We start from the raw sequence: 26610 nt of genomic DNA, 5'->3' as shown, positions 1-26610 counted from the left end.
AATGCACGTCTACGTGTTGGACTAAGCCCCAAAAAAGGAAGAGAGAGAGAGTGCATGTGTGTATAAGGCAGAGAGAGAATGTGTGTGTGTTTTCTGGATTCTTGACTTGGCTTTAACAATTTTCACTCATATCGCTATGATGTCTGCATTGTTATAGTTTATTGTGATGTCTAGCACTAGTATTATTTTCAATAAGTCTTTGTAAAAGAAGCATTTATTCAGCAAATAGATTCCATTTCTGTTTTTAATGGCAAACTCAACAGATTTCCTTGACAGAGGGTTCTGCTTACATGATTATGTCTAAAATTACTACCATGCCAGGTAACTATTGTTAATCGTTCATGTATACATCCAACTATATTACATCTAAAACTTCCTAAACCAAATGCTGTTGGGACCATACATTTTAACCATTTTATCAAGGTGTTGAATTTAAAGTTGTTAAAGCAGTGCTTTGATGACTGATTGAAGAATAAAATTCTTTGCTACTCTATAGAGGCTATAGGTTTCCATAGTGACTAGCTCAAGGAAGTTGCACTGTCTTTATTTAGCTCTTCAAATAGCATAGAAAAGAAATGCAGCTTAAATAAAAGCAAGTCATATTTATTCCATGATTCTATCAGGCATGCATCTGAATAACACTGTGAATAGGTTGGTGTGGACAAGGAATCCAGCTGAATAATTCTGAATAGGTTGGGGTGGTTAAGGCAGCCAGCTGAATAACTCTGAATAGATTTGGCAGTCATATGGCAGTCAGCTGAATAACTCTGTAAAAGGGTTGGGGAGGTCAAAGCAGCTAGCTGAATAACTCTGAATAGGTTGGAGCATCATGGCAGCCAGCCAAATAACTCTGTGAATAGGTTGGGGGTGGTCAAGACAGCCAGCTGAATAAAATTCTGAATAGTTTGGTGTAGACAAGGCAGCCAGCTGGATAACTCTGTGAAAAGGTTGGGATGGTCAAGACAATCAGCTGAACACCCCTGAATACGTTGGAGAGGTCATGGCATCCAGCTGAATAACTCTGAATATATTTGGCAGTCATATGGCAGTCAGCTGAATAACTCTGTAAAAGGGTTGGGGAGGTCAAAGCAGCTAGCTGAATAGCTCTGTGAATAAGTTGGGGTGGTCAAGACAATCAGCTGAATACCCTTGAATAGGTTGCAGAGGTCATGGCAGCCAGCTGAATAACTCTGTGAATAGGTTGGGATGGTCTACACAGCCAACTGAATAGAAATCTGAACATGTTTGGGGAGTCATGGCAGTCAGACAAATAACACTTTGAATGGTTTGGGATGGTCAAAGCAGTTAGCTGAATAACTCTGTGAATGGGTTGGTGTGGACCTGGCAGCCAGCTGAACAACTATGTGAATGGGTTGGGGTGGTCAAGACAGCCAGCTGAATAACTCTGAGAATGGGTTGGTGTGGCCAAGGTGACCAGCTGAATAACTCTCTGAATATGTTTGTGTGGACAAGGCAGCCAGCTGAATAACTCTGTGAATAGATTAGGGTGGTCATGACAGCCAGCTGAATAACTCTGTGAATGGGTTGGTGGGGACAAGGCAGCCAGGTGAATAACTATATGAATACATTTGGGTGGTCAAGACAGGCAACTGAATAACTCTGTGAATGGGTTGATGGGGACAAGGCAGCCAGCTGAATAATTCTGTGAATACATTTGGGTGGTCAAGACAGGCAACTGAATAACTCAGTGAATGGGTTGGTGGGGACAAGGCAGCCAGCTGAATAACTCTGTGAATAGATTGGGGTGGTCAAGACAGGCCACTGAAAAACTCTGTGAAAATTTGGCATGGTCAAAGCAGACAGCAGAATAACTTTGAATATGTTGGTGCAGTCTAGGCAGCCAGCTGAATATCTCTGAAATGGTTGGGGTGGAATTGTTATTAAAAGCAATATCCTCAGTAAATGTATGCCAGGGTTTTTTTTTTTAAAGGAGAGATTCAGAATCTATTATTAATCTTGGACTGTCATTAGATAAATACTGTGATGCAGTCATTTTACATTATCTGACCTCCTATCTCCTATCGTACTCTTGAATCAACCCATAAAATATTATATTTATCCCACAATATGTCCATGCTTAATGACAAAGCAATCCACACTTCTTCAAAATGTATCCCATTTTTATTACAAAGCTCTGTCTGATGATAACTTTTAAGAAAGCTTTAATTAGCAGCTGTATGAACTGATAAAACTAAAAACTGACACTTTTAAATTAATTTTCAGCTTTAACAAACTTGGGGTCCACTTGAAGTACTAAATATGTCATATGGATTAATCAATTGAACTGACAATTTTAAAATGATTTTGGACCAGACTTCACATGTATTAATAGCAGGAACCCATAGTGTATGCTATAGATATGGACCAGACTTCACATGTATTAATAGCAGGAAGCGATTGTGTATGCTATAGATATGGACCAGACTTAATGTGTGTTAATAGCAGGAATCCATAGTGTTACTGCTATAGATATGGACCAGACTTCACATGTATTTATAACTTTATGCTATAGATATGGACCAGACTTAATGTGTATTAATAGCAGGAAGCGATTGTGTATGCTATAGATATGGACCAGACTTCACATGTATTAATAGCAGGAAGCGATTGTGTATGCTATAGATATGGACCAGACTTCACATGTATTAATAGCAGGAAGCCATAGTGTATGCTATAGATATGGACCAGACTTCACATGTATTAATAACAGGAAGCCATAATGTATGCTATAGATATGGACCAGACTTAAGATGTATTCATATCAGGAAGCCATTATGTATGCTATAGATATGGACTCATTCAGTCATAATTAAGTTTGGGAATCTTGTGATGTACTCCATGTATTCATCTACATCCTTTAGTGTCAGGTCTGAGGATCTTATGATATACTCCATCTATTTAATCCCATCTCTTAGTGCCAGGTATGAGGATCTTATGATGTACTCCATTTATTTAATCCCATCTCTTAGTGTCAGGTCTGAGGATCTTATGATGTACTCCATTTATTTAATCCCATCTCTTAGTGTCAGGTCTGAGGATCTTATGATGTACTCCATTTATTTAATCCCATCTCTTAGTGTCAGGTCTGAGGATCTTATGATGTACTCCATCTATTTAATCCCATATCTTAGTGTCAGGTCTGAGGATCTTATGATGTACTCCATCTATTTAATCCCATCTCTTAGTGTCAGGTCTGAGGATCTTATGATGTACTCCATCTATTTAATCCCATCTCTTAGTGTCAGGTCTGAGGATCTTATGATATACTCCATTTATTTAATCCCATCTCTTAGTGTCAGGTCTGAGGATCTTATGATATACTCCATTTATTTAATCCCATCTCTTAGTGTCAGGTCTGAAGATCTTATGATATACTCCATCTATTTAATCCCATCTCTTAGTGTCAGGTCTGAGGACCTTATGATGTACTCCATCTATTTAATCCCATCTGTTAGTGTCAAGTAGGAAATAGTGACACTGTATTTGTTCATCCCCATCCTTTGGAGTCAAGTTCGAGAATGTTGTAGTATACTGATTGTACACATTTTATCTGTACATGTGTTATGACACAATGCAGTAATACAGGCTGTTGATTTGGGAGTCAAACACTAATTAGGGAGTTCATCAGTTGCACTATTATTCACAATCTAAATATTGGTAATTTCTAATATAAATTATGTTTATTATAGAACTGTTGTAATTATTATTTTTGCTTTCACAAATAAATTTTATTGGCTTCTCCATTTATCCATCTAGCCATACATACATATAGTAACATACATACATACATACATACATACAATACATACATACATACATACACGAGATTGCTTGGACAGTACTCCTTTGGTACACAGTGCCTCATAATAAGTTGCTCACTTCGTCACTTTTTGTAAAGGGGGTGTGTGGTTATTCATCTCATTTCATATATATATATATATATATATATATATATATATATATGAACTTCACATACATTCAGTAAAAATATGGTCTTTGCATGACTCCCATATGCAGGGTTCTAATAAGGGAGTACTGTATTAAGTATCAGTTTCCAAGTCAGCAGTTAAACAAATTTGACTGACCTAAATTTGGTGTACAGGTACTGTATATACATTGTCCAAAAGGATATGTTACTACTCTCATGTACCATACCTGTCTGGATATAGCTTACGCACCTCTCTAAACAGTATTTACCTTCCACACTTGATGTGTCAATAGACTGGTGTCTGTAGGTTTCATGATTACTTTTTTAAATGAACATTGTAGACCCTTGCCTGCCATCACCCACACCAAAACTGCCTACCCTTCTGCACATGAGATTCTCACGTGAGATCTAACTCAGGTTAGTCTCATGTGCAATTTAACATGCAAATTAGGTAGAACTCACGTGAGCAAATAGATTCTAATAAGAAAATCACTTGTGCAGGAATTGTTAACAAGAGCAATATCTTGCTCACGTGAGCCACACCTTGCTCATGTGAGCCACACCTCGCTCACATGAGCGAGGTGTGGCTCACATGAGCAAGATGTTGCTCACGTGAGCCACACCTCGCTCATGTGAGGAAGACCTGCTCACGTGAGCGGCCTCTTGCTAACATGAGCAAAAACAACAAAATACAATTATAGTATTTAGTTTTTATTGAATACATACATCTTTTACAAGAATTAAACAGAGTAAGATCAATATTCAAATCAAGTAATCATAATCATATAATTTTAGTTCGATTAGTGATCTTCTATTAAGGTAAAACAACTAGAGTATGTATGTATGTATGGATGGATGGATGGATGGATGGATGGATGTATGTATGTATGTATGTATGTACCTGTTATATTAATACATCACATTTATTCTAAAAAACTTTAAGGTCATAATGAAAGATACTGCTGGAAATTTGCTTCACATGAAGACCATTCTTCACTGTTCCAGACAATTCAAAGCAAACAAAACGTGTAATTGACATTCCTGCTTCTGAATTTCATTATTTGCCAGTCTGCAACAATATTTTCACTTGGAGATTGTTCTCTTTGAATCAATGCACTTCCTGTTGACCATTGAATTTAAGTTAGCAGGCTCAGTTTTGAACTGTTGAAAAATGGAACCTGAAATGGAAATGAAAAAGTTGGTAGAAATTTTTTTTCTGATCACAGCATTTGAGACATTCTGTAAGGTGGATTTTTGAAGATTTGTTTTACAAGGTAAAGGCAAAATACATAATTGTAGTTTGGATTAGATGGCACTTTATCACACTGTGGAAATAGGAGCAAACTGTTTTCCCAAGGACACACTTACGCAGCCAACCCAGTCTGAAAATTCATCCTTTGGATTATGAGTCAAATTGCTCTACCAATAGAATTACCATAGTTCAGTAGCAAACATATAAACTGCACTGTTGATGAGATACCTGCAAGTCACGTTGCATATTCCAAATTTGACTACTTCTGGATAAAGATGCCAATGTGTACCCGGGTATTCTCCCATTGATAATAACCTGGGTAATAAAACGAACAATTGGGTACCCGTTAAAAAAAAAGTGTTCACAGGGGCTCATATGGTTGCTTACAATTTACTTGTCATACGTGGTCTGTATAATAATACAATCCTTTCTCAAGTGACCTATTTAAGAATCAATGCTAATATTTCAAGCCTGACCATCCTAATGTCATGACTGTCCATGGTTCATGTGCCAATTTTCTCATGACTTAAAACACTCTTGTTTTCAGATCCTGGTGACATTATCTGGGTCAAATAAAATTAAGCACAATATGAATGTCTGGTTTAACTTGGCTACTGTAACATGCACTTCTTATACCACCATGTTAGGACAAAAAAATGAATGAAATGGACAACTAAACAGACTGAAATATAAAGATCAAAAAAAGTTTGCTACTTAATAACAGTTTTGAAAAAAATCAAATAAAAATTAATGTATTGGTAACTTCTGCATGAATTTTACATTAAACAGTTCCAAGAAAACAGACAGGTTCTTGAATGTGAAACCATTTGCCCTAGATTCATTCTATTATGATACTATACACATAGCAGTCCAGCTTAAATAGAAAATAAATGGCACCAGATATCATTTTTAAAAAAAAGAAGAAAAAACAACAATAAAAATAACCCGGGATGTATCAATGCAACTGATGGATGTTATGTAACTGAAAAATGTTAGAGAAAAGATATTTTGTTAAACTTAAAAACATGTTGCACTGGACCGTCGTTATGGGATGAACCATGGCAGGTTGAGGATAATACAACAATGAACAATTATGGACTTTATGACGATTACTGTAGACATGTACACTAGTCGAAATGACTTATGCACCAATAATTTATCAATTTCTTTTGTGTCTATTCTCATCCATACTACTAATCCACACAAGTTCAGCTGATTTGTGACAAAAATTATAACTGCATATACAATATTTTTCATAGTTTTCTGTAATAATGGCATGTAATTTATACTCGTTGTGCTCAGATTATGATTTTTGCCCACTTATTTTAGTAATAATTATGCTTACAGCTCTTTTTGGGGATGGAACATGTGAACCTACAACGAAGCAGTTCAGCTTCACATTTAATACAATTTCCTTTTGATTGTATACTCTGGTAACCAATCGTTAGGAATGATGGGTACACATTAGAAATTTCAAACAAATTGACATCTCTACTTCTGGAACAGTCCTCTGGAAGATTTCTCCAAAACTTTTAGGATACATTTTTCCAAAATATGTACATTTGCAATATATAAAGAAATTCAAAATCTGGTTTCCAATTTTTATATTATAAAAAAAAATGTATTGGGGGTCAAATTTTAATGTCTGAAATGCGTATGTTATCATGTGTATTATATCAAAAGATTTGAAGCGTCTTATACATACCCTTTACTGGAGTCGGAATTTCCTCTAGCATGGCAGTGGGGTTTTGTCTGACATCTTCCTGTTGCTGTCAATGTTTTGCACTTCTTTCAAATGATTGCTTGTTGTGTTGATTAAATTTTGTGACCTTCATGAAGTTTAATCTGTAAAAAGATAAAAATTAGTATAACTGATTTTTTTTTTAATCTATGCAGAACAGAAAGAATGCACGGAAATGAGAAAACGATTTGGTTGGCAAACGAGTCCTAGTGTATATAAGCATTAAGAAAAGCTGTAATCCTTATCCAATTAAATCTCTATTTTAAATTTACCGATCAAAATATTTGACAGACAGGGCAACTGTCTTTTAGGAATAAAATCATGAATTAAGCTACTGCATTTGGTTCTCAATCGTGTATGCTTATCTTGATCCACCCAATCAGCAATAAAATAATACGAAGAATATTTATGTTTGTACAAATTGTTTCAATCGGTAACGCAAGTGCTCCTCACTGAGGCGCCCGCATTATTATTGGGGGTGGGGGTAAGAGCCAGACATGGTTGCACAGTTAAATTGTGGAAGGCTTAAATATTCGATGATAGGGTGGTGTAGATATCATTTTTAGAAACAGGAGGTTGAATTATTATCTTTAAGTAAAATCTGAAACAAACCCTTGGCTCAATTTGAAACGACCATGTGAATGTATGCTTATACTTATGATGTCGATGATTCAGGCTATCCACTTTGATCATTCTATATGCGAAAATTGTAAAAAGAAATGAGTAAAAGTAACTTACTTCTTTCTCGGCAAAGAACCAGTCTTTCATAATCCTTGAATCTTCCCTAAACAGCACGTCGACGTCTTCTGTTTCGTACTGGACATTAACATCAGTACCGACGTGGACATCTTTAGATGTTGGTGTTGGTTTCTATATTTTAATAGTGTCCACACTCTTGCTGTCAGAATGTTTTAAGAGCAAACATGTTGCAGGAGAATATTAAATAACTTTCTTCATAAACAGCGTGGCCCTTGCTAAGAGAACATGGCTCGCGCGTAAATTTATGTCTGTTCGGTTTAAAAGTGCTATTCTACATGTACACTGTAGGTCAACATCCAGCATCTGTTGAGTTCATCTGAGGCGCCATAAAGGGCAAATTATTAGTAAACATGTTGTTGTATGCATAGGGGCTTGTATCATTGATTACAATATAAAAGTCAGTCATACATATTGTATAAAAATAATACTTTTATTATTTTATACTGCTGTATGACTGACATTTAAATTGTAAGCAACGATGCGAGCCCTTCTGGTTTTACACTCTTTTGTACATATGTACTCGGGTATTTCTTAATATTATATTTTATATATCAAATAAATGCTATTTTATTATATGATGTTTCATAAAAACTGAGCTATAAGTGAATTCATATCATTAAGAAGTTAATTATTATAGACCTAGTTAATTCTGATGTTTTTACAGTAGCTTGTGCCGAGCCATGCCCCATAGGACACTCTAATGGTTCTAACAAGCCGATTCTTCCACCGTGTACTCTGATAACCTGGGTCACAGAAAAGTTAACGGAAACGTCAGTGATTTTTTTTGTGATTATTTCAATAGGGAACTTCTTTTATAAACTTTGAAATGACACGATCAGAACATTGAAAAGGCTGCAAATAAGCAAAATTTTCCATTGCCAAGAATATACACGTGTAAAACAGTGCGAAACAGCTATACAACCAAACACGACTGGATTAGTCAGTTTCTTACGGATTTATTAAATTTTATGTACAGTACATGTTTTTTTTTTTTTTTTTTTTTTGTTTTTTTTTTTACTGATAATGTACACATGCATAGGAAACGGGGTTGGGGTGAAACCTCAATAATAATTTGTCTAATACGTAACCTGTTCGACTGTTCAGTCGGCGTTTGAATTTTAGCGGACACTAGACAAAATGTTTAATGTTACCCCGCGTATTTCTTTGATGCCAGACATTCAACGTCGGTGGACAATGTTTTATTAAACACGTTAATATTATTAATCCTTTATGGTTTCTGCGTGGATTAAACATAAGCCGTTTTATAGAATATGGGGAGGGAGGTGTCAAGCGTACGTACGCGGGGGAGGGCGTAAAAAGTATGCATGCGGGGGGGGGGTCAAGCTTTGCCAGATTTTTGCATACGTGCTAAATGGATGACCCCTAAGCCGAATTACACAATTCAGTAAGTATAAGATTGTATTGACTTTTTTGCGAACGTTAGGCATGGAAGAAAACGACGTAGTTTATGTAATTCTCCAATTTTTCTGGAAAATGACTTCAGAGTTTATTAGGCCAAAAGGACTGTGCATCAGTGTTTATTTTTTTTCCAGATATGTGGCTATGTATTGTATTTGTTTTACAATTTTATAGTGGGGTTTTAGAAGTTTGTGAATAAAGGAGTTGCATCATATGTTTATGATTCATTTTAGGGCAAAAGTTTTATTTCCTTTTTATATTTGTAAACTGTGTATTTTGGGGAGAGAAACATTTCACCTTTTTACGGATTACTTTATTAAACATCAACCACGAATAGTATGCAAGTTATTAACTCTATTCTTTGACAGCTGTTAAAGTTTAATGGGTAGTCTGGTTATACGAGACATTAATTCTGAATTGTTTAGTTTTATGAACAGTGAAATGAACCTTAATATGTTCAAATAAAGTAGCCTGTTGGGTCAAAATAAGATTAAAACTCACTGTGAGAAAATAAGTTGAAGATGTTTTAAAATGTAAAAAATCCAATAAAGCAACAGCAAGTGCAAAATAGAAATGATGTCTGTGTGACAATAATGGAGAAACTTGACATTCAATATTTACACAAAATATTTAAGTCCAAATTGCTCATGTGCAGATAACTCACATGAGAAAATCCAACTTTGAATAAATTTGAAATAAGTGTTTAATCAGAATCAAAGTCCAAGTTTCTCACGTGATAACTCACGTGAGAAATTAGAACTCTGCCTTATTTTCAAACATGGTTGTATGTAATGGAAAAGAATGTTTTCTAAGTTCTTTAACTTTCTCATGTGAAAACTTAGATTCTCACGTGAGCAAAATCTGCTCACGTGAGAATCAGGTTAGTTTTTCCTTGGCTCACAAGATCTAACAAACTGCACACATGAGCCTGCAAAATCTACCCTATTTGCATACATTTCTAACAAGGTTCTCATGTGCAGCTTATAAGCAGCTCATGTGAACTGGTGAGATTTTTCTGTACGGGCAGTTAATGCACCAATAGACCAGTGTACATGTACTTAGTGTTATTATGATTTCAAATTAACACCATAGACCCCTACCAGTCACTGCTTGATGAACCAGTATATCAGTGCATATGTTTCTGTTTGTGTTTGATATTATGGTTTCCAGTTAGCATCACATACCCTTACCTGCCATTGCTTGATGCACCAGTAGATCAGTGTATATAGTGTTTGTGTTTGTTATTGTGGTTTCAAATCAACATCATAGACCCTTACCTGCCATTGCTTGATGCACCAGCAGATCAGTGTGTACAGTGTTTGTGTTTGTTATTGTGGTTTCAAATGTATATAGATCAGTGTGTACAGTGTTTGTGTTTGTTATTGTGGTTTCAAATCAACATCATAGACCCTTACCTGTTATAACCTGATGCATTGAATGTTTGTCATTATGATTTCAAATGAATATCACAGACCCAGATTTACCATCAGACACTGTATCAGCAGATCAGTGTCAATGCTTTTTGACTTGGAGCTGAATGGCATAATCTTGAGAATACAACTAAGTCTTACAGATGTCATCAGATCATCATGCAAAATTGTGCATGGCATGGTTATCATCTGAAATTGAACATAATGGCAAATAATGGTTATTGTCAGAGTTATTGCCATTTTTGTCTCACCATTAAATGGATTGATTACAAGTAGTTTCAGTATTTTTGACAAATTGATGTTGCGGTCATTTGAAGATGCACTATTACATGTATCAGAAAACTGAGTTGCTCTGGAGATTTTTGTCAGTTTGCTCTTCTTTTAACTTTGTGCTGGCTGTAACATAATATAACAACAAATAGTCTGACACATGTTTCAACAGAATGCAATCAAATTTTATACTTAAGACAGCCATATTAAGTTATTTATACAGACCACTCATTGTGACTGACACCATTTTCATTAGATATGCATGTAGACCAATTCTTGTATTGTCATTAGCTTTACTGGATAGGGATGCAGAACAGTCATTGTATTCTCACTATTTTCAGTAAATATGTATGCATACCAGTCCTTGTATTCCCAAGTAGATATGTAGGCAGACCAGTCAGTGTATTCATTCTATTTGAGTAGATATGTATGCAGACCAGTCAGTGTATTCATACTATTGCAGTAGATATGTATGCAGACCAGTCAGTGTATTCATACCATTGCATTAGATATGTATGCAGACCAGTCAGTGTATTCATACTACTGCAGTAGATATGTATGCAGACCAGTCAGTGTATTCATACTACATGTATTGCAGTAGATATGTTTGGAGACCAGTCAGTGTATTCATACTATTTTAGCAGATACGTATGCAGACCTGTCAGTGTATTCATACTATTTCAGTAGACATGTTGTTGTTGTAGGGTTTAACACCATTTTTCAGCACACTATAGGCTATAAATGGCGGCCAATATTAATGGTGGAGGTAATGGCATACCCTTAAATCCTGTGTAAAAATTATGCAAAAGAAACCAAAGTACTGTGTTACTACTCCATGCTTTTAAACTAAGCACCACAAAGAAATAAAAAGAAACTCAAAACGTTTTGTAAAATCAACAAATAATTTAATGTTATACAATGAAACTTAAAGAGCAAATTAGAGTATGATGAATTAAATCCCAAATATTTCTAAATGTTCTATTACAAGTTCAAACATATAGTCTTACTAATGGATTCTAATCTAGAATGTGTTGATGTAGTAACAGTCTTGATGTATCACAGTGAAATAATCCAAAACATTTTTGAATGAATTCACAATAATCTGGAAATATTGTTAATCCAGTCAATGAGCACTTTAGTAATTTCAATAAATTACTTAAATAATTATTCCTCTCAAATTCTATGTGAAGAAAACTAAAGGTGGCTTCACTAGAATGATATTAAAATATGAACAATTCATTTTCTTTAAGGACCATGCATAAAAACCAAATACACAACAAGATGACCAGTATGTGTGCCATAAGTTTGTTTCCAAAACATTCTAAGGCCAAAAGGCCACACCAACATGTTTACAAATGTTATCGTAAAGTACAACCTAATTTTTCAGTCCAAAATATTGTCAACCAGTTACATTAATTTGATTTGATCTAATGAAATGCGTTTTAGCCAGATTTATTGTGAACTTAGGACATACGCCAGCACCATTGGGTTACTAAAGATTTATGAACAAAATGTATCTATTTTTTTGAAACATTAACACAATTTGTATGATATTTGTTTTGACATATCATATTTATTATTATTATTATCATTATTATTATTATATTTATTATTATTATATGGTGCTTCATTTGAGTAGATGGCAATTTCCAATCAATAAGATCATGGTGTGTGAGATTATCTAACATCTATCATCATTGGACAGGCCATTATAAGTGTTCATTATACACAATTAAAAGCATTAATTACCCCACCATTAAAAGTGTTCATTAACCCACCATTAGAAATGTTCAGTATTGCCCCACCATTAGAAATATTAATTGCCCAACCATTAGAAGTGACCATCACTCTGCCATTTGAAATGTTTGTTACCCTACACTTACAGTGTTAATTACCCCACCATTAAAAGTGATCATTACCCCACCATTATAAGTATTCATTACCACACCTAATATGTATTAATTACCTGCCATTAGAAGTGTTCATTACTCCACCATTAAGAGTGTTCATTGCCCTACCATTATAAGTGTACATAACCCTGCCATTATAGTTGTTTGTTAACCTACAATGAGAGTGTTAATTACCCTACCAATATAAGTGTTCTTTATCCTACCATTAAAGGTAATTACCCCACCATTAGATGTGTTCTTTACCCCACCATTAAGTGTTCATTACCCCAACATTAGAAGTGCAAAAACAAAACTACAAGCTCTACTTGGTCATTTTCAGTTCCTGGACTAAAGATGTAAATTGTAATTAAAACTGATGATAACTTATCTTTTTTACTCTTTATATATTTTGTAATTCATTCATTGAACTTTCAGAAGGTGGTTTTGTCTAATCTGGAAATATTAATTTTCACTATTTTTGATAACTGACAATGGTACTGTACTTTAAACTAATTCAGGTTGATTTTTCAAGCACATGGAGTTATCCATGTGTGCAATATTCATCTACATTTTTAACCAGCACAATTTCCAAAGAAAGTTCACCCACTTTACATAAAGGTAACAGAGGTGTGTCACCCACATTACATAAAGTTAACAGATGTGTGTTAACATTCTGACCAGTATGCATGTAGAGAACTCCACCTTACAGCTGTCACTGTCTCAGAAGTACATAACAACTGTAGACTGACCCCAATGGATATCACAACAGTGATAATATTCACAACTGATTACAAAATATTGTAGTGACTTCTCTGGCTTAACCGTGATGCAAATGCATATCACAACATGGAGAATATTTACGATAAGAAGAAAAAGTTTCTTATACAAAAGAGAATTCATTTCACAAATTTTTGGGTGGTAATGAAATGTATGTTTCCCTACAACTGTTATACAAAAAGTGGAAAACTAATATTTAAATGATATGGTCTGTGTCAGACTATACTTGTATATTGGGTAACTTGCATCTTTGAATCTAATGTCAATTACATAAAGTAAATCTATGGAATGGCAGCAAAGCTTGACTATTCAGAAAAGAGGTATGAAATACATGAAAGAAAGTACAACATATTAAAAGGGCAAAATATTTTACATGTACACCCTAAGTAATGTTATTAGAGATGAACTTGGACACAAGATAATGAATAAGACTGCTGCATGAAATGCAGTCAACAGTAGCAGTAGTAATCAGGCAGCTTAACTTGCTATTTCATCTAGGGCATCCAATAATATTCAAGGAGCATTCTAAATCAGTTATATTCCAACAGACATTAGTTTTCCTTTTATTGTGTGTCTGTGTGTGTATTTTGTGTTTTTTACATCGTTAATGTAGCTTAAAAAATGTCAGATATGATGTCTGCAGTGTGACAGTTTACTGTGATGCTTAGCACTGGGGCATTGTGTCACAGACATGTGACATTATGTCAAACCCAGACATATTATCCTGATGCAAGAGTGACCAGTCCTAACATTAACCTCTTAACACTGAGTGCCAAGCGAGGCAGCTGCTAATACCATTTTTATGTATTTGGTATGACAAAACTGGCTTCAAACCTGTGACCTCTGCCAACAAAGGTGGATGATCTAACCACATATATTGCAAAATAAGATTTGCACACCATCATCACACGGGAATACTTCTCTTATTAATACCTACAATATACTAGCATTGTGTAATATATATGCCAATATATTTGAAAGAAATGTTTATTGCCAAAACAGAGGACAACTCTAGTGAAAATTGTGTGAATACAATAATTAGTCATGTCTTCTGATGATCACCATTGTACATACATAGTGAATACAATAATTAGTCACATTTTCTGATGATCACCATTGTAAGTATATAGTGAATACAATAATTAGTCACGTCTTCTGACGATCACCATTGTATATATATAGTGAATACAATAATTAGTCACGTCTTCTGACGATCACCATTGTACATACATAGTGAATACAATAATTAGTCACGTCTTCTGATGATCACCATTGTACATACATAGTGAATACAATACTAAGTCATGTCTTCTGATGATCACCATTATATATATATATATATATATATATATATATATATATATATATATATATATATATATATATAGTGAATACAATAATTAGTCACGTCTTCTGACGATCACCATTGTACATACATAGTGAATACAATAATTAGGCATGGCTTCTGATAACCACCATTGTACATACATAGTGAATACAATAATTAGTCACATCTTCTGATAATCACTATTGTACATACATAGTGAATACAATAATTAGGCATGTGTTCTGCTGACCACCATTGTACATACTTAGTGAATACAATAATTAGTCATGTCTTCTGATGACCACCATTGTACATGCATAGTGAATATAATAATTAGTCATGTCTTCTGATGACCACCATTGTACATATATGGTTATATACCATAACAATTTAAAGAACTACTACCCAGTTTCTAATCTCCCATTCATATCAAAAATCTTAGAAAAGGTTGTTCTATCCCAGCTTGTATCTCATCTAAATTCGAAGTCTTTTTAGCAATATACAATCTGCATATCGCCCTTGCTACAGTACTGAAACTACTCTTCTAAAAGTAGTTAATGACATTCTCTCTGTGTTGGATAGCAGAAAGATTACAGTCCTCACCCTCCTTGATTTGTCTGCAGCATTTGACACAATAGACCATGCTATATTACTTCACCGTCTCCAGCATGAATTTGGCATTCACGATACAGCCTTACTGTGGTTCAAGTCCTACTTAGTCAACAGGACACAAATTTTATCTGCAAATGGAATACACACCAGCCCAGCTGATATATGTTTGTGTTCCACAGGGGTCTGTTCTTGGACCTGTTCACTTCATTCTGTGCACTCATTTGCTCTCAAGTGTCATAGATCATCATCCAGTGTCTCACCAATTGTACACTGATGACACCCAAATATGCAAATCTAGCCACCCAGCTGAAGTTAATGCTACCATCCAAGGTGTAGAGAAGTGCATTTCTGATGTGAACTCATGGATGACATGTGACATGCTGCAGATGAATGATGATAAAACTGAGGCCACTCTGATCACACCACAAAGACTTTCTCATTCACAGCCTTTACCTAAAACAATAAATATCAGCAACACCAACACTAAATTCACACAGTCAGTATGAAACCTAGGTGTTACTCTGGACAGTACTCTCAAATTGCACCAACATGTCATGAACATATGCAAGGCTGCATATCTTGAGCTGAGATGCATCAGCTCAATTTGCAAAGATATTTCAGTTGATGACACTAAAACACTTGTATGTTCATTAGTACTTTCAAGACTGGACTAATGTAGCTCAGTTATGTCTGGTTCATCTCAATATCTGCTCCAGAAACTTCAAACAGTTCAAAACACAGCTGCTCGGATCATACTTAGAGTACCACGATCAGAGCACACCTCCCTGCTGCTCTGTACCCTACAATGGCTATCCATTCGATCCAGAATCAAACACAACATTTGTTCTCTGTGCTATGTTTCACTGTCGGACTCAAGTCCAACATACCTATCTGACCTCACCCATATGTACACACCAGCAAGATACTTATGATCGTCTTCTGACAATCCTATACTAATTATTCCCACTATGAAAACAAAATCATATGGACAGCTTTTTTTGCGTACCAGGGCCCAGCAACGTGGAATGAATTGCCCACTGAACTTAGAAAGACAAAGTGATCAATTTCAAGAGGGCTCTCAAAACTCACTTATTTCGACTGCAAGAATGAACTTAAAGACCTAATAATGTTTCCAACCTTAAATATTCTCATCATGTTTTTTAATGTTTTGTAATTTCATGGTGTTTGTTTTTGTAATCATATCGTTATATGTTTTTTATCTTATAGGTGTTGTCTAATGTTGTAAAGTGCTTAGAGCAAATTCTAAAGATTAGGAGCTATACAAAGTCTTCATTACTATTATTATTATTATTATTATTATTATTATAGTTAATACAGCAATCCAATAAAAGTATCATAGTAGCTGCATTAAAAAAATGTGACATACACTGCATCAAGCTATAAGTGAAAAAGAGCAATACCTCTTCCATAAATTAAGGACAAACAGAGATTTGTCAATATGTGTATTTATGAGTCATGACTATATAATTAAAACCAAGTTTAACCAGAGTAATAAAAGTGCAAGACCACATGCATTCACAATGAAATGTTGTCTTGCACTAGACTCAGTGTTAGGACAACAGGAACAAGACCTCCAAAAGCAATGGGGAGTAAAGTGATTTGTTGACATGTTTGTCTTCCAATCATGATCGTAATATTTACCACCTTTCAGAGCAGTCCATTAAAAACTCAAGGAATAGTTGTATTAATGACAATATGTTATATGGATGGACAAGAGTAGTATTATACAGAGACAGAAGTAAAACAGAGAAATTAAATTGTGTTTTATACAACAGATATTTAATATTCACACTTACCGCAACTTCAACTAAATGAAAGTCCCAAAAACTAAACAGTTCAACATAATGGCATGAAAAAATGGGTATTTTATGTACATAAATGTATAACAAGTGTAATGTTTTCTAAGCAGTTAGTGTTTATATGTATAATCATTTTTACAAAGTTTTCATTAATAAAATTAAGAATTAAAAAAAGTTGTTAAAATATATGAAAAATAATGTTGCCAGTTGGTCATTCATTACTCATGCTAACAGGCTTCAGAGGATCAAGCGAAAGAGAGAGAAAAAAACAAATTATGATGCATCACCTACTGTCAGCAACATGTCCAGGGGGCTATTTCTTATCATAAACTGTCAGTGTACCCTAAAGTGAAAAAACAAATGCCCCTGTCATGATTGTTATATTGGGTCAGAGATATATAGAATGATTAAACAAGGTGCAACAATCATAAAAATAATTATTTTAGGCAAATCCAAAAATAAGCAAGCAAAATATTTGTGAACTAAACGTTAGTCACAGAGATGAAAATACGCAAGGAGTTAGCATAGATGAACAAAGTTCAAGCTCAGTTCGTTTTCTTCATGCAACATCAATGTACACTGTATAGCATTATTCTGTGAGGAAAATCCCTCTCCCCCCCCTTCCATGTTCAGCAGACCTCTGTTTGACACCGTCTTCATCATCACCCTGAATGCTTTTGGCTATTATCTACTACATTCTTCTGGGACATCACAGGCTTCTATGATTTTTTGGTTGATCCTGGTTATTTTTAACAGAAGCTTCTTGCATCTTGTTAAACATATTTCAATGTATTTTTGGTTCAATATCTTCTTCACTTTGGATTCCTACAAAGGACGCCCACCATCTTCCCCTTCCTCATCTAACTCATGCAGCTGTTCTCCAGCTTCTTCCTTACTTTTGCCATTTTCCAGAACTCCATGTTTCTTTCATTTCCAATGCAGAGAGTCTTCCTTTGGATTTATGCTATATGATAAATAAAACACTCACCCAACTAATCATATTATAACACTAGTCATGAGAACCATGCAATGTTAATCAATAACATTAGTATGTTTCCTCTAGGACTCGTGGTACTAATTCAACTCCCATAAAATACATACGAAAACACCATAATATACAACATTTAATAACTTAAATTTTCTGTTTGCTGATGATCAGATCTATATTTCTCCATACACAGCTATCCTTGGTGCAATCTTCTGCATGAAGAACACCATTTGAGCTGGGGCATTGTTTTATCTACATTTGTACATGAAATAGAATTTATCCATTCTGCACCAAATGAATGAGCTGCTACTTTCATTATGAGTATTCCTAAGTCAAGTTTGTAAAAATGCCAAAATTGCATTAATACAAGTTTATCTAATTTTTTTTTAAATGACAGATATAATAAGCTCTCAAAAGATATTTTTGCAAAAATTTTACTTTTCATTATTAACCAATTATGGAGTACCAAACCCGTATATACTCTAGTTTGTGTCCACCCATTTCTAGACTGGTTCACAGTTCTTCCGTATGATTAGTATCATGTGTCCTATAAGCAGATCTGAACTTTAGAAAGACATGTATTTTACTCATTGATATTGGAGCATAATTGTAAGAAATGATAGTCCATGCTTGTGCAAAGATAATAGTCTAATGGCATTGCATGTGATAGCACTGTATATAGGTTAATTGCATACACATTACATATTGCTGTATTGTATTGTACATATTAGTGGTTTATTTTTGTTATTAAAATAATTGTTTCCTGCATTTGTATCTTCATGTTATCTGTCTATGGCATACATGGTACACGAAGGAAATGCAAACATGCTGACATCGGCAAATATTACATCATAAGTTATCAAATTACATGACACCTCATATTTTCATCTGTCACTGGCTATAAGACAAGTTGTAAAAGTTATAATTTAAAGATTTAATTTGTTTCTTTCTGACTCACATAGAAATAAGGTACAGTGCATCCCTATTCCCACCATTCAAACCAAACAAATAAGTGTGCCACATGACATATGAAAATGATGAGAAGTTGTTGGTCTTCTTTGATTTTAAAGACAAAACAAACAAATGAAGCATCAAGAGATCCTGACATTCCAAAATTATTTAAAGTACCAACACATGTGAGGCATCTCCCCCGAATTATAACAAAGGGTATTAAAGCCATTCCAGACGTTTTATTATAATGAAAAATTAAATAAATGAGTGCTACCTTTTAGTATAAATCTATGGGAAAGGGTAAGGAAGCAAATACTAGACAGTTATTTCTTCAAACCTTGAAGTGTTCCCTACCACTAGAGAAAACTGATGTCCATCAACTCAAAAGACAAAGCCACTTGAGGCCTGTTACATAAGGAAAACACAAGACAAATTTGAAAAAGCTATCCAAAGACCCTATAATGTTGACATTGATGTTGGAGATGGAAAGCCCATATGGAAACTTCTGTGGCCCAAGCCAAGAAGTAAGCTGGAGTGGAGAAATATGTAGAAAACTTTGCAATGCCAAGGTAAATCCATATTTCTATGCAATAATCATACACTAATATCATTTACTGCTGCATAAATAAGTTACTTGGCAAATTGAATAGAACTGAATTGCATATCAAAGTTGTCTAATGCATAGATTTATATATACGTTTAGCCAAAACACATAAATGTTAAGAAACAAAACCCAAAATTATTAATGTGGCAGCTTTCCAGTACTTGAATGTTTTTTGGTATAGTGGGAACTTGAGGCATGGTTAGGGTATGACACATGACTCTGCTTTTCTTACTGTGGGGACTTTTGAGTTAAGATTAGTGTATGGCACATTACTGTTTTCCTGCTGTGGGGACACTAAGAGTTAAGGTTCGGATATGGCTATTAACAATGGTTGTAAATTAGCTTTGTATAGATTTAAACAAAAAATATTTGCTATGGCATTACAAAATCCTGATCCAAGTGAACTATAATGAAAATTGGTTACAAACTTATTGCTTCCAGTGTAATGATGTTTTATGACGTAAATAGTCTTGTACAGTAAGGAAATATATGCCACTAAATAAGTAATGCTTCACAACTGAAGATTTCTAACTTTGTGAAAGGAATTAATAAGAAAATTGTTGCTGAATGCATAAGTAATGTTTAATTTTGGTAAAGTTGATTCAGAATTGCCCTAAAGCTGATCTCAGTTGCCAGATTTTCAAGACTGGGCAAATGTTCTGAAAATGTTAATGAATTTGACCTTAGATCTAAAGTCCCCTCTATATGACATTTTCAGTAATTTAGTCAGTAGCAGTCAAAGTCCATTCTATAAGGCATTTTCAGAATAATAATAAGATAAAATCTGTAGCAAAGTTCCCACTATGGGTCATTTTCTGTAAAGTCAGTAGCAGACAATTTTAAGTCTTAGTAGTAAGAAACTACAAATTTAGGACAAACTGGTGACTGGCTCTATATAATTTGCACTTTTAATGCACAATGAACATACAGTGGGACACATAGGGCTTGTGACTTTAACAAATATCACTTGCACTGTCTCAAACTCCACAAGTCCTGATTCCATTTCCATGTATCAACAATTGTAAATTATTATGTGTCACAAAATGTTGCCATTGCTGTACGTTGGATCAGAAAGAAATAAACAAAATCACATTAAAATGAATTGTGTTAATAAAGATTTCTAAATAAGCCATAATCTGATGGTAACCAGTTAATAGCTTGCTGTGTACAGATCATAGCCTTAATATGATGGTAACCAATTAACAGTTTGTTGTAACCAATTAACAACTTGTTGTGTACCGATGTTAGCCTCAATCTGATGATAATCAATTAACAGCTTGTTGTGTTCAGATGTTAGCCTAATCGGATGGTAACAAATTAACAACTATTTGGGTACAGATGTTAGCCTTAATCTGATGGTAATCAATTAACAGCTCGTTGGGTACAGATGTTAGCATTCATATGATGGTAACCAATTAACAGCTTGATGTGTACAGATGTTAGCCTTAATCTGATGGTAATCAATTAACAGCTTGTTGTGTACAGATGTTAGCATTAATATGATGGTAACCCATTAACAGCTTGATGTGTAAAGATGTTAGGCATAATATGATGGTAACCAATTAACAGTTTGTTGTGTACACGTTAGCATTAATCTGACAGTAATCAATTAACAGCTTGTTGCGTACAGATGTTAGCCTCAATCTGATGATAATCAATTAACAGCTTGTTGTGTTCAGATGTTAGCCTTAATCGGATGGTAACTAATTAACAACTTGTTGGGTACAGATGTTAGCCTTAATCTGATGGTAACCAATTAACAGCTTGATGTGTAAAGACGTTAGCCTTAATCTGATGGTAACCAATTAACAGCTTGATGTATACAGATGTTAGCCTTAATCTGATGGTAATCAATTAACAGCTTGTTGTATACATATGTTAGCCTTAATCTGATGGTAATCAATTAATAGGTTGTTGTGTATAGATGTTAGCCTTAATCTGATGGTAATCAATTAACAGCTTGTTGTGTTCAGATGTTAGCCTTACTATGATGGTAACCAATTAACAGCTTGTTGTGTTCAGATGTTAGCCTTAATCGGATGGTAACCAATTAACAACTTGTTGGGTACAGATGTTAGCCTCAATCTGATGATAATCAATTAACAGCTTGTTGTGTTCAGATGTTAGCCTTGCTATGATGGTAACCAATTAACAGCTTGTTGTGTTCAGATGTTAGCCTTAATCGGATGGTAACCAATTAACAACTTGTTGGGTACAGATGTTAGCCTCAATCTGATGATAATCAATTAACAGCTTGTTGTGTTCAGATGTTAGCCTTAATCGGATGGTAACTAATTAACATCTTGTTGGGTACAGATGTTAGCATTAATATGATGGTAACCAATTAACAGCTTGATGTGTAAAGACGTTAGCCTTAATCTGATGGTAAACAATTAATAGGTTGTTGTGTACAGATGTTAGCCTTAATCTGATGGTAATCAATTAACAGCTTGTTGTGTTCAGATGTTAGCCTTACTATGATGGTAACCAATTAACAGCTTGTTGTGTTCAGATGTTAGCCTTAATCGGATGGTAACTAATTAACATCTTGTTGTATACACATGTTAGCCTTAATCTGATGGTAATCAATTAACAGCTTGTTGTGTTCAGATGTTAGCCTTAATCTGATGGCAATCAATTAATAGGTTGTTGTGTACAGATGTTAGCCTTAATCTGATGGTAATCAATTAACAGCTTGTTGTGTTCAGATGTTAGCCTTGCTATGATGGTAACCAATTAACAGCTTGTTGTGTTCAGATGTTAGCCTTAATCGGATGGTAACCAATTAACAACTTGTTGGGTACAGATGTTAGCCTCAATCTGATGATAATCAATTAACAGCTTGTTGTGTTCAGATGTTAGCCTTAATCGGATGGTAACTAATTAACATCTTGTTGGGTACAGATGTTAGCATTAATATGATGGTAACCAATTAACAGCTTGATGTGTAAAGACGTTAGCCTTTATCTGATGGTAAACAATTAATAGGTTGTTGTGTACAGATGTTAGCCTTAATCTGATGGTAATCAATTAACAGCTTGTTGTGTTCAGATGTTAGCCTTACTATGATGGTAACCAATTAACAGCTTGTTGTGTTCAGATGTTAGCCTTAATCGGATGGTAACTAATTAACATCTTGTTGTATACACATGTTAGCCTTAATCTGATGGTAATCAATTAACAGCTTGTTGTGTTCAGATATTAGCCTTAATCTGATGGTAATCAATTAACAGCTTGTTGTGTTCAGATATTAGCCTTAATATGATGGTAACCAATTAACAGCTTGTTGTGTACAGATGTTAGCCTTAATATGATGGTAACCAATTAACAGCTTGCTGTGTACATATGTTAGCATTAATCCAATTGTTTAGCCACTCATCATTGTCCCGGTTGCAACAAATTCTAAAACAGTTATTAACCCTAGTAGATGGTTTCTGGTTGTGTTCTTTACTCTGTGGATATAAATTGTAAAATACTGTATTTTTAATTATTTATATTAATTTTTTCAATATTTAAAAAAATCATAATTTTAAAAATATGTAGGTTTCAAGTTTTAAACAGTATGTGTGGTTACAAGATCTCCTTAAGACTTGTATTTTTTTCCTACTGATATTGGAATCATATGTATCTTAAAGTAATGTGAGCTCACATCTGCACATGGTAATACATATTAATAGTTTGCTAGTATTTCAAGAACTTGAAATAAAATTCTGCATTTTACCATTTTCTTTAAAGTTTCCTCAGGCATATTATATTTGTTTTATTAGCTGATGGGCCTGTCTCTTAGAATATAGAAGGGGCCACGTGTGAAGTGATAAGTGTCGCAGGTGTCAGGCAATCGGGTTTATTTATCACTTCATTTTATAGATATGAAACAGGCCAATCCACTATACAGTTTGCTCAGATACTAATATTTTGCCTATTTGCTGCCAATTTTACTGATGTATATTTTATACTTTTGTACTAAGATGAGAACAATTTGAATTTACATTCTTTCAATATAATTGATACTAAATATAGAAATTATTTCTCAATAACAGATTATGATATCAGAAAGGGTTTAACAGTAAAATAACATGTACGGTAGAGCTTAGCTGTCATTGACTGTGACAACATAAAATGGCAAAAGCACAACTGATAATAAAACATCCACATCACTTTATGATGATTGCTCATAACAGCTGTATGGACAGCATATAATAAAACATTCACACAACATGATATTCGTACAATATGTATGGTAATAAAACATCCACATCACATAAAAATAGTTTGCATATCATGTAATAAATCATCCACACCACTTTAAGGGCTGCACAATGTAACATAACATCCATCTCTCATGATGTTTTTACAGCTTGTAATACATCATTCATATCACATGATGTGTGCACAATATGTAATAAAATATACAATTCATATAATGAAATTCACATATAGAATAAATCATACACAGTATATAATAAGACACAGCATATAAATAAGTAATGTAATAATAACCAACATAATATCATAACTGATGTGTATATATATATGTGTGTGTGTGTGTGTGTGTGTTTCTGTGTGTGTTTGTTTGTTTTCTGTTAGTGCTAGTGTGGGCATAACGTACTTTTTTCAGCACATGGTATTCTATACATGCATGGTGACTAGAATACTAGGTGGAGGAAAAACCCAGTGAGAACCAAGGACCCAACATGAAGGTACTGGCAAGCTTTCTCTTATACCCACATTGGCTAAACCTGAGACTTGAACCCACAATGACAGAGGTGAGATGTCAGTTATCTGTAAAGATGAGCACCTCAGACCACTACTCCATTGGTCACCCTGCTCATATAGTGATATTTTTAGTGTGGGTAGTTAACCCCTTCCCCATGTTTCAATTACCTAAAACGTCATAGCCAATCATGTGACATATCGTTTGTTTTCTATGAAGTACCTTAATTTTACTTGAGCTTTACATTTGTGTTGCATGTTTTGCATCTCTCTCATTTTTGTTTGGTCAAAGTGATAAATTCCTATATTACTCCATCACATTTCCCTATGTAAATTGTTTTCTGTTTTAACTGCAAGCAATGAACTCAAGAAGAATGGGATATTGAATGAATGTGTGAATGATGATGTCTTGGACATGAAGAAAGTCCATACTTAAGGTGAAAGTATATATATCAGTGAGGAATGGTGTGTGAAAGAGTTTAGGGACAATGTGTATAAGAGTGTCAGGATGTATGTGTATCTGAGTGTGGTAAAATAAATGTGTTTAAGTGTGGGAAAGTATGTGTATAATAGTTTGGGGAAAGCATGTGCATGTGAGTGTGGGGAAAGTGTGTATAAGAGTGTGGGGAATGTATATGTATATGAGTGTGGGGAATGTATATGTATATTAGTGTGGGGAATGTATATGTATATGAGTGTGGGGAATGTATATGTATATGAGTGAGGGAAATGTATGTGTATATGAGTGTGGGGAATGTCTGTGCATAAGAGTGTGGGAAAGTATTGTATAAGAGTGTGGGGAAAGTGTGTGTATAAGAGTGTGGGGAATGTCTGTGCATAAGAGTGTGGGAAAGTATTGTATAAGAGTGTGGGGAAAGTGTGTGTATAAGAGTGTGGGAAAGTAGTGTATACGAGTGTGGGGAATGTATATGTATAAAGGTGTGGGGAAAGTATGTGTATAAGTGTGTCGGGAATGTATATGTATTTGAGTGTGAGGAAAGTTTGTGTATAAGAGTGTGGGGAATGTATATGTATATGAGTGTGGGGAATGTATGTGTATAAGAGTGTGGGGAAAGTATGTGTATATGAGTGTGGGGAAAGTATGTGTATAAGAGTGTGGGGAATGTATATGTATATGAGTGTGGGGAGAGTATGTGTATAAGAGTGTGGGGAAAGTATGTGTATAAGAGTGTGTGGAAAGTCTGTGTATAAGAGGGTGTGTTATGTATATGAGTGTGGGGAAAGTATGTGTATATGAGTGTGGAGAAATTATGTAGATAAGAGTGTGGGGAAAGAATTTGGACAATATGTATATGCGAGTGTGGGAAAAGTGCACATAAGAGCAAAATAATTGACGTCTTCTTAGAAGAAAGTAAAATTATATTCTAAATCTGGACATTTGAATTGGGGGATACAAGTCAAATATATAGTATTAAATAAATAATAATAACAATACCGTAATAATAAACAGTAATAAATTCAGGTTAATAATAATAACAAAAACTGAGAAAAAAAGAGTTCCATCCTCACTTTTCTGGTAATGATTATTAGTGTAAATGACAGCTGACTCCCATTTATATAACCACGTGCGTTTTTCTGATATGAAGTGATTGGGTTATTCTTCTAGATGCCAACACCTATATTATAGTCAGTTGCTTAACAAAAAACCAGTTTATAATACACAAAGGTGTTAAATTAAAGAAGCTCCCATAATTTGGACGGTCTATTAATTTGTGTAAAGTCATACAATTGTATTGCTTTCTTTCCTTTGTATTTATTTGTGTGTATTTTGTGTTTACTGCAGTTGTAATTTATAAAAAAATTAATTTGTTTTTGCTATCATTTTTCAAGTTTATGGACGTTTCCAGCAGTGGAGAACTGGTCTTGCGATCTTACTTCGTGCACATATTTATTTAATTACCGTATGACAAACTGCTATCATTGATTCATTTAGATAAGAAGGCAGATCTCTTCCAATACACCAACAGGCATGACAGCTTGTACTGATGTAATGATTTATTTTTATTCACAATTCAAAGATTTCAAAAAGGCATGACAGCTTGTACTGATGTAATGATTTATTTTTATTCACAATTCAAAGATTTCAAA

The 26610-nt window shown here is 34.4% G+C and overlaps 1 protein-coding gene and 1 long non-coding RNA gene across 3 annotated transcripts in view; one reads left to right on the top strand and one right to left on the bottom strand.

Annotated features, from left to right (window-relative positions):
• Positions 1-26610, top strand: part of LOC149774084 (E3 ubiquitin-protein ligase TRIM45-like) — a 330018-nt gene that overhangs the window by 201607 nt on the left and 101801 nt on the right. The window lies entirely within an intron of this gene.
• On the bottom strand, positions 4552-8970 carry LOC149774085 (uncharacterized). Its single transcript, XR_016416963.1, has 3 exons — positions 7681-8970; positions 6907-7046; positions 4552-5127 (listed from the first exon to the last, which is right to left on the bottom strand). It is a non-coding gene; the product is annotated as an uncharacterized LOC149774085 (long non-coding RNA).

Source organism: Sinohyriopsis cumingii, unplaced genomic scaffold (assembly GCF_028554795.1).
Source record: "Sinohyriopsis cumingii isolate HCF-2022 unplaced genomic scaffold, ASM2855479v2 utg000426l, whole genome shotgun sequence".
Lineage (NCBI taxonomy): Eukaryota > Metazoa > Mollusca > Bivalvia > Unionida > Unionidae > Sinohyriopsis > Sinohyriopsis cumingii.
Note: the sequence above shows the minus strand (reverse complement) of the source record. Positions and strands in the feature narration are given on the sequence as shown.